Source organism: Amia ocellicauda, unplaced genomic scaffold (genome assembly GCF_036373705.1).
Source record: "Amia ocellicauda isolate fAmiCal2 unplaced genomic scaffold, fAmiCal2.hap1 HAP1_SCAFFOLD_136, whole genome shotgun sequence".
Lineage (NCBI taxonomy): Eukaryota > Metazoa > Chordata > Actinopteri > Amiiformes > Amiidae > Amia > Amia ocellicauda.
Genome location: NW_027102699.1, coordinates 47501 through 57500, shown reverse-complemented (window position 1 = coordinate 57500; position 10000 = coordinate 47501).

Sequence of the window (10000 nt, the reverse complement as noted above, 5' to 3'; positions counted from 1 at the left end):
GCTATCCAGCCCTGGAGGACAGCCTGCCTGCCCTGGTAGCAGCACTGCCTGCCCTGGAGGTCTGCTATCCAGCCCTGGAGGACAGCCTGCCTGCCCTGGAGGTCAGCCTGTTAGCCCTGGAGGTCTGCCTGCCTGCCATCCAGCCCTGGCAGCAGCACTGCCTGCCCTGGTAGCAGCACTGCCTGCCCTGGAGGTCTGCTATCCAGCCCTGGTAGCAGCACTGCCTGCCCTGGAGGTCTGCCTGCCTGCCTGCCAGCCCTGGAGGTCTGCCTGTTAGCCCTGGAGGTCTGCTATCCAGCCCTGGAGGTCTGCTATCCAGCCCTGGTAGCAGCACTGCCTGCCCTGGAGGTCTGCCTGCCTGCCCTGGAGGTCTGCTATCCAGCCCTGGTAGCAGCACTGCCAGCCCTGGAGGTCTGCCTTCCAGCCCTGGAGGACAGCCTGCCTGCCCTGGTAGCAGCACTGCCTGCCTTCCAGCCCTGGAGGTCTGCCTGTTAGCCCTGGAGGTCTGCTATCCAGCCCTGGTAGCAGCACTGCCTGCCCTGGAGGTCTGCCTGCCTGCCTTCCAGCCCTGGAGGTCTGCTATCCAGCCCTGGTAGCAGCACTGCCTGCCCTGGAGGTCTGCCTGCCTGCCCTGGAGGTCTGCCTTCCAGCCCTGGAGGACAGCCTGCCTGCCCTGGTAGCAGCACTGCCTGCCTTCCAGCCCTGGAGGTCTGCCTGTTAGCCCTGGAGGTCTGCTATCCAGCCCTGGTAGCAGCACTGCCTGCCCTGGAGGTCTGCCTGCCTGCCTTCCAGCCCTGGAGGTCTGCTATCCAGCCCTGGTAGCAGCACTGCCTGCCCTGGAGGTCTGCCTGCCTGCCCTGGAGGTCTGCCTTCCAGCCCTGGAGGACAGCCTGCCTGCCCTGGTAGCAGCACTGCCTGCCTTCCAGCCCTGGAGGTCTGCCTGTTAGCCCTGGAGGTCTGCTATCCAGCCCTGGTAGCAGCACTGCCTGCCCTGGAGGTCAGCCTGTTAGCCCTGGAGGTCTGCCTGCCTGCCCTGGTAGCAGCACTGCCTGCCTTCCAGCCCTGGAGGTCTGCCTGTTAGCCCTGGAGGTCTGCTATCCAGCCCTGGTAGCAGCACTGCCTGCCCTGGAGGTCTGCCTGCCTGCCTTCCAGCCCTGGAGGTCTGCTATCCATCCCTGGAGGTCTGCCTGCCTGCCATCCAGCCCTGGAGGTCTGCTATCCAGCCCTGGTAGCAGCACTGCCTGCCCTGGAGGTCTGCTATCCAGCCCTGGAGGACAGCCTGCCTGCCCTGGTAGCAGCACTGCCTGCCCTGGAGGTCTGCTATCCAGCCCTGGAGGACAGCCTGCCTGCCCTGGTAGCAGCACTGCCTGCCCTGGAGGTCTGCTATCCAGCCCTGGAGGACAGCCTGCCTGCCCTGGTAGCAGCACTGCCTGCCCTGGAGGTCTGCTATCCAGCCCTGGAGGACAGCCTGCCTGCCCTGGAGGTCAGCCTGTTAGCCCTGGAGGTCTGCCTGCCTGCCATCCAGCCCTGGCAGCAGCACTGCCTGCCCTGGTAGCAGCACTGCCTGCCCTGGAGGTCTGCTATCCAGCCCTGGTAGCAGCACTGCCTGCCCTGGAGGTCTGCCTGCCTGCCTGCCAGCCCTGGAGGTCTGCCTGTTAGCCCTGGAGGTCTGCTATCCAGCCCTGGAGGTCTGCTATCCAGCCCTGGTAGCAGCACTGCCTGCCCTGGAGGTCAGCCTGTTAGCCCTGGAGGTCTGCCTGCCTGCCCTGGTAGCAGCACGGCCTACCTGCCTGCCTGCCCTCGAGGTCTGCCTGCCTGCCTGCCCTGGAGGTCAGCCTTCCAGCCCTGGCAGCAGCACGGCCTACCTGCCTGCCAGCCTGCCCTCCCCAGCCACACAGCCCTGCCTGCCTGCCTGCCAGCCCTGGAGGTCTCCCTGCCAGCCCTGGAGGTCTGCCTGCCTGCCTGCCTGCCTGCCTGCCTGCCCTGGAGGTCTGCCATCCTGCCTTCCAGCCCTGGAGGTCAGCCTGCCAGCCCTGGAGGTCTGCCTGTTAGCCCTGGAGGTCAGCCTGTTAGCCCTGGAGGTCTGCCTGCCTGCCCTGGCAGCAGCACTGCCTGCCCTGGAGGTCTGCTATCCAGCCCTGGAGGACAGCCTGCCTGCCCTGGTAGCAGCACTGCCTGCCCTGGTAGCAGCACTGCCTGCCCTGGAGGTCTGCTATCCAGCCCTGGTAGCAGCACTGCCTGCCCTGGAGGTCTGCTATCCAGCCCTGGAGGACAGCCTGCCTGCCCTGGTAGCAGCACTGCCTGCCCTGGAGGTCTGCTATCCAGCCCTGGAGGACAGCCTGCCTGCCCTGGAAGCAGCACTGCCAGCCCTGGAGGTCTGCCTGTTAGCCCTGGAGGTCTGCTATCCAGCCCTGGAGGTCAGCTATCCAGCCCTGGAGGTCTGCTATCCAGCCCTGGAGGTCTGCCTGCCTGCCTGCCTGCCCTGGAGGTCAGCCTGCCAGCCCTGGAGGTCTGCCTGTTAGCCCTGGAGGTCTGCTATCCAGCCCTGGTAGCAGCACTGCCTGCCCTGGAGGTCTGCCTGCCTGCCCTGGAGGTCTGCCTTCCAGCCCTGGAGGTCTGCTATCCAGCCCTGGTAGCAGCACTGCCTGCCCTGGAGGTCTGCCTGCCTGCCTTCCAGCCCTGGAGGTCTGCTATCCAGCCCTGGTAGCAGCACTGCCTGCCCTGGAGGTCTGCCTGCCTGCCCTGGAGGTCAGCCTGTTAGCCCTGGAGGTCTGCTATCCAGCCCTGGAGGTCAGCTATCCAGCCCTGGAGGTCTGCCTGCCTGCCCTGGAGGTCTGCCTGTTAGCCCTGGAGGTCTGCTATCCAGCCCTGGAGGTCTGCTATCCAGCCCTGGTAGCAGCACTGCCAGCCCTGGAGGTCTGCCTGTTAGCCCTGGAGGTCTGCTATCCAGCCCTGGTAGCAGCACTGCCTGCCCTGGAGGTCTGCCTGCCTGCCCTGGAGGTCTGCCTGTTAGCCCTGGAGGTCAGCCTGTTAGCCCTGGAGGTCTGCTATCCAGCCCTGGAGGTCAGCTATCCAGCCCTGGAGGTCTGCCTGCCTGCCTGCCTGCCCTGGAGGTCAGCCTGCCAGCCCTGGAGGTCTGCCTGTTAGCCCTGGAGGTCTGCTATCCAGCCCTGGAGGTCTGCTATCCAGCCCTGGTAGCAGCACTGCCAGCCCTGGAGGTCTGCCTGTTAGCCCTGGAGGTCTGCTATCCAGCCCTGGTAGCAGCACTGCCTGCCCTGGAGGTCTGCCTGCCTGCCTTCCAGCCCTGGAGGTCTGCTATCCAGCCCTGGTAGCAGCACTGCCTGCCCTGGAGGTCTGCCTGTTAGCCCTGGAGGTCTGCTATCCAGCCCTGGAGGTCTGCTATCCAGCCCTGGTAGCAGCACTGCCTGCCCTGGAGGTCTGCCTGTTAGCCCTGGAGGACAGCCTGCCTGCCCTGGTAGCAGCACTGCCTGCCTTCCAGCCCTGGAGGTCTGCCTGTTAGCCCTGGAGGTCTGCTATCCAGCCCTGGTAGCAGCACTGCCTGCCCTGGAGGTCTGCCTGCCTGCCTTCCAGCCCTGGAGGTCTGCTATCCATCCCTGGAGGTCTGCCTGCCTGCCATCCAGCCCTGGAGGACAGCCTGCCTGCCCTGGTAGCAGCACTGCCTGCCCTGGAGGTCTGCTATCCAGCCCTGGAGGACAGCCTGCCTGCCCTGGTAGCAGCACTGCCTGCCCTGGAGGTCTGCTATCCAGCCCTGGAGGACAGCCTGCCTGCCCTGGTAGCAGCACTGCCTGCCCTGGAGGTCAGCCTGTTAGCCCTGGAGGTCTGCCTGCCTGCCCTGGAGGTCAGCCTGTTAGCCCTGGAGGTCTGCCTGCCTGCCATCCAGCCCTGGCAGCAGCACTGCCTGCCCTGGTAGCAGCACTGCCTGCCCTGGAGGTCTGCTATCCAGCCCTGGTAGCAGCACTGCCTGCCCTGGAGGTCTGCTATCCAGCCCTGGAGGACAGCCTGCCTGCCCTGGTAGCAGCACTGCCTGCCCTGGAGGTCTGCTATCCAGCCCTGGAGGTCTGCTATCCAGCCCTGGTAGCAGCACTGCCTGCCCTGGAGGTCAGCCTGTTAGCCCTGGAGGTCTGCCTGCCTGCCCTGGTAGCAGCACGGCCTACCTGCCTGCCTGCCCTCGAGGTCTGCCTGCCTGCCTGCCCTGGAGGTCAGCCTTCCAGCCCTGGCAGCAGCACGGCCTACCTGCCTGCCAGCCTGCCCTCCCCAGCCACACAGCCCTGCCTGCCTGCCTGCCAGCCCTGGAGGTCTCCCTGCCAGCCCTGGAGGTCTGCCTGCCTGCCTGCCTGCCTGCCTGCCTGCCCTGGAGGTCTGCCATCCTGCCTTCCAGCCCTGGAGGTCAGCCTGCCAGCCCTGGAGGTCAGCCTGTTAGCCCTGGAGGTCTGCCTGCCTGCCTGCCTGCCTGCCCTGGAGGTCAGCCTGCCAGCCCTGGAGGTCTGCCTGCCTGCCTGCCTGCCCTGGAGGTCAGCCTGCCAGCCCTGGCAGCAGCACGGCCTACCTGCCTGCCTGCCCTGGAGGTCTGCCTGCCTGCCTGCCCTGGAGGTCAGCCTTCCAGCCCTGGCAGCAGCACGGCCTACCTGCCTGCCAGCCTGCCCTCCCCAGCCACACAGCCCTGCCTGCCTGCCTGCCAGCCCTGGAGGTCTCCCTGCCAGCCCTGGAGGTCTGCCTGCCTGCCTGCCTGCCTGCCTGCCTGCCCTGGAGGTCTGCCATCCTGCCTTCCAGCCCTGGAGGTCAGCCTGCCAGCCCTGGAGGTCAGCCTGTTAGCCCTGGAGGTCTGCCTGCCTGCCTGCCTGCCTGCCCTGGAGGTCTGCCTGCCTGCCTGCCCCGGAGGTCAGCCCCAGGCAGCCGGGTGGCCTGCCTGCTGCTGCTAGGCCGCTGCCCCGAGCCGCCGACCCCATCGACAGGAACACGAGAGAGTTTACAAGCGAGAGGAGGCCACATATTCGACACCTTTCGTGCTCGTTTTAGTCTCCAGTCTGTTTTGACGTGTGTTATTCTGAATCTGCTGCTTTAACTCAAGGGATTCTGTCGCGATTGATGCCTTGTCCTTCGCTGTATGTTTGCACTGGTGTTGTAAGTCGCCCTCTGTAAGATCATCATTTATTATCTGCCAAGAAATAAAGATCATCATAATGTTCCCCAACTTTCAGCTTCTGGGGAGTTTGTTCCAGAGTGTGACGACTCTCTCTCTATCACCATCTCTCTCTCTATCTCCATCTCTCTATCACCATCTCTCTCTCTATCACCATCTCTCTCTCTATCTCTATCTCTCTATCACCATCTCTCTCTCCATCTCCATCTCTCTCTCTATCTCCATCTCTCTCTATCTCCATCTCTATCTCCATCTCTCTATCTCCACCTCTCTCTCCCTCTCCACCTCTCTCTCTCTCTATCTCTCCCTCTCTCTCACTGTGTGTGTGTGTGTGTGTGTGTGTGTGTGTGTGTGTGTGTGTGTGTGTGTGTGTGTGTGTGTGTACAGCAGTGTCCCTAGACGAGAGAGAGATCCCTAGACGGGGAAATTACTTTCAAACTGCAGTACCGAAATGTGTCCGTTAGATGGCAGCATGCACCAAGGAATGAAGGAAAGTGCAAAACAAAATGAAAAGGCACATCGCCTGGGCGAAAAATAATCGTAACAAATCAACGGGGGCATTTCTCCGAAAACTAACACCGGGGCAGTGCTCAGGGGGGTCCCACCTCGTGGCCACCCGGTTTGGGGGGCGATCGGGGCCGGTTCCGAAAATCGCTAAATCTCCCATAGCCAGCCCACGCTCCATCCGATAGAGCAATGCCGGGCGGCCGGCCGGCAACTACGGATCATAACAAATCAACGGGGGCATTTCTCCGAAAACTAACACCGGGGCAGTGCTCAGGGGGGTCCCACCTCGTGGCCACCCGGTTTGGGGGGCGATCGGGGCCGGTTCCGAAAATCGCTAAATCTCCCATAGCCAGCCCACGCTCCATCCGATAGAGCAATGCCGGGCGGCCGGCCGGCAACTACGGATCATAACAAATCAACGGGGGCATTTCTCCGAAAACTAACACCGGGGCAGTGCTCAGGGGGGTCCCACCTCGTGGCCACCCGGTTTGGGGGGCGATCGGGGCCGGTTCCGAAAATCGCTAAATCTCCCATAGCCAGCCCACGCTCCATCCGATAGAGCAATGCCGGGCGGCCGGCCGGCAACTACGGATCATAACAAATCAACGGGGGCATTTCTCCGAAAACTAACACCGGGGCAGTGCTCAGGGGGGTCCCACCTCGTGGCCACCCGGTTTGGGGGGCGATCGGGGCCGGTTCCGAAAATCGCTAAATCTCCCATAGCCAGCCCACGCTCCATCCGATAGAGCAATGCCGGGCGGCCGGCCGGCAACTACGGATCATAAGAAATCAACGGGGGCATTTCTCCGAAAACTAACACCGGGGCAGTGCTCAGGGGGGTCCCACCTCGTGGCCACCCGGTTTGGGGGGCCATCGGGGCCGGCTGAAGAATCGCCCATACTCTGCCATAGGCAGCCCACGGTCCATCCGATCAGAGCAATGCCGGGCGGCCGGCAACCTATGGATCATAACACATCAACGGAGGCATGATAAGAGCATCTTTTATTATCTGCCAAGAAATATAGACCATCACAATGTTCCCCAACTTTCAGCTTCTACCACATCGCTGGGGAGTTTATTCCACTGTGTGACTACTCTCTCTCTATCTCTCTCTCTCTCTCTCTCTCTCTCTCTCTCTCTCTCTGTGTGTGTGTGTGTGTGTGTGTGTGTGTGTGTGTGTGTGTGTGTGTGTGTGTGTGTGTGTGTGTACAGCAGTGTCTCCGGTTTTCCTTTTGGAATGCCTTGAAGCCGGGGGGGCTTTGCACTCATGAGAACATAGGGTGTCCTTGCCCTCCTTTCGCAGCCCAGGGCATTGAGAGATCCCTAGACGGGGAAATTACTTTCAAACTGCAGTACCGAAATGTGTCCGTTAGATGGTAGCATGCACCAAGGAATGAAGGAAAGTGCAAAACAAAATGAAAAGGCACATCGCCTGGGCGAAAAATAATCGTAACAAATCAACGGGGGCATTTCTCCGAAAACTAACACCGGGGCAGTGCTCAGGGGGGTCCCACCTCGTGGCCACCCGGTTTGGGGGGCGATCGGGGCCGGTTCCGAAAATCGCTAAATCTCCCATAGCCAGCCCACGCTCCATCCGATAGAGCAATGCCGGGCGGCCGGCCGGCAACTACGGATCATAACAAATCAACGGGGGCATTTCTCCGAAAACTAACACCGGGGCAGTGCTCAGGGGGGTCCCACCTCGTGGCCACCCGGTTTGGGGGGCGATCGGGGCCGGTTCCGAAAATCGCTAAATCTCCCATAGCCAGCACACGCTCCATCCGATAGAGCAATGCCGGGCGGCCGGCCGGCAACTACGGATCATAACAAATCAACGGGGGCATTTCTCCGAAAACTAACACCGGGGCAGTGCTCAGGGGGGTCCCACCTCGTGGCCACCCGGTTTGGGGGGCGATCGGGGCCGGTTCCGAAAATCGCTAAATCTCCCATAGCCAGCCCACGCTCCATCCGATAGAGCAATGCCGGGCGGCCGGCCGGCAACTACGGATCATAACAAATCAACGGGGGCATTTCTCGGAAAACTAACACCGGGGCAGTGCTCAGGGGGGTCCCACCTCGTGGCCACCCGGTTTGGGGGGCCATCGGGGCCGGTTCCGAAAATCGCTAAATCTCCCATAGCCAGCCCACGCTCCATCCGATAGAGCAATGCCGGGCGGCCGGCCGGCAACTACGGATCATAACAAATCAACGGGGGCATTTCTCCAGAAACTAACACCGGGGCAGTGCTCAGGAGGCTCCCAGCTATCAGCCACCCTATCCCGGGACCGATGGGAGCACTTTAAAATTTTCGAGTCAGGGGACCAGACGGCCGAGTGAAAAACTTTGAAAAATATTCTATCTCCTCACTCCCATTGACTTTGCATTAGGGCGACCAGGCGGCCGGCGGAAAAAAAATCATAACAAATCAACGGGGGCATTTCTCCAGAAACTAACACCGGGGCTGTGCTCAGGGGGCTCCCAGCTATCAGCCACCCTACCCTGGGACCGATGGGAGCACTTTAAAATTTTCGAGTCAGGGGACCAGACGGCCGAGTGAAAAACTTTGAAAAATATTCTATCTCCTCACTCCCATTGACTTTGCATTAGGGCGACCAGGCGGCCGGCGGAAAAAAAATCATAACAAATCAACGGGGGCATTTCTCCAGAAACTAACACCGGGGCAGTGCTCAGGAGGCTCCCAGCTATCAGCCACCCTATCCCGGGACCGATGGGAGCACTTTAAAATTTTCGAGTCAGGGGACCAGACGGCCGAGTGAAAAACTTTGAAAAATATTCTATCTCCTCACTCCCATTGACTTTGCATTAGGGCGACCAGGCGGCCGGCGGAAAAAAAATCATAACAAATCAACGGGGGCATTTCTCCAGAAACTAACACCGGGGCTGTGCTCAGGGGGCTCCCAGCTATCAGCCACCCTACCCTGGGACCGATGGGAGCACTTTAAAATTTTCGAGTCAGGGGACCAGACGGCCGAGTGAAAAACTTTGAAAAATATTCTATCTCCTCACTCCCATTGACTTTGCATTAGGGCGACCAGGCGGCCGGCGGAAAAAAAATCATAACAAATCAACGGGGGCATTTCTCCAGAAACTAACACCGGGGCAGTGCTCAGGGGGCTCCCAGCTATCAGCCACCCTACCCTGGGACCGATGGGAGCACTTTAAAATTTTCGAGTCAGGGGACCAGACGGCCGAGTGAAAAACTTTGAAAAATATTCTATCTCCTCACTCCCATTGACTTTGCATTAGGGCGACCAGGCGGCCGGCGGAAAAAAAATCATAACAAATCAACGGGGGCATTTCTCCAGAAACTAACACCGGGGCTGTGCTCAGGGGGCTCCCAGCTATCAGCCACCCTACCCTGGGACCGATGGGAGCACTTTAAAATTTTCGAGTCAGGGGACCAGACGGCCGAGTGAAAAACTTTGAAAAATATTCTATCTCCTCACTCCCATTGACTTTGCATTAGGGCGACCAGGCGGCCGGCGGAAAAAAAATCATAACAAATCAACGGGGGCATTTCTCCAGAAACTAACACCGGGGCAGTGCTCAGGGGGCTCCCAGCTATCAGCCACCCTACCCTGGGACCGATGGGAGCACTTTAAAATTTTCGAGTCAGGGGACCAGACGGCCGAGTGAAAAACTTTGAAAAATATTCTATCTCCTCACTCCCATTGACTTTGCATTAGGGCGACCAGGCGGCCGGCGGAAAAAAAATCATAACAAATCAACGGGGGCATTTCTCCAGAAACTAACACCGGGGCAGTGCTCAGGGGGCTCCCAGCTATCAGCCACCCTACCCTGGGACCGATGGGAGCACTTTAAAATTTTCGAGTCAGGGGACCAGACGGCCGAGTGAAAAACTTTGAAAAATATTCTATCTCCTCACTCCCATTGACTTTACATTAGGGCGACCAGGCGGCCGGCGGAAAAAAAATCATAACAAATCAACGGGGGCATTTCTCCAGAAACTAACACCGGGGCTGTGCTCAGGGGGCTCCCAGCTATCAGCCCCCCGGGTCTGGGGGCATTGTTTTTCTTTTTAATCATTTTGAGCATTTCCCCCAGTTTAGAGATGTGTGCCCCTAGACAACCCATTGAGAATAACTATGAAATGTTCTGAAGTTTTGATTTTCAAATGTCGGTGAAAATTGAAAAACGTCATATATTCTTCAAAGGAAGCATGGGGCGATGGTAGGGAGAGTCCCCGCAGCGTGCCTCGGCAGCGATGGGAGCGTTTTCGATGTCCCCGTCCCCCCCCATAGGGATAGAAGGGGAGTTAGGTGACCAGGCGTCCCGGGTCCCAAAAATCGA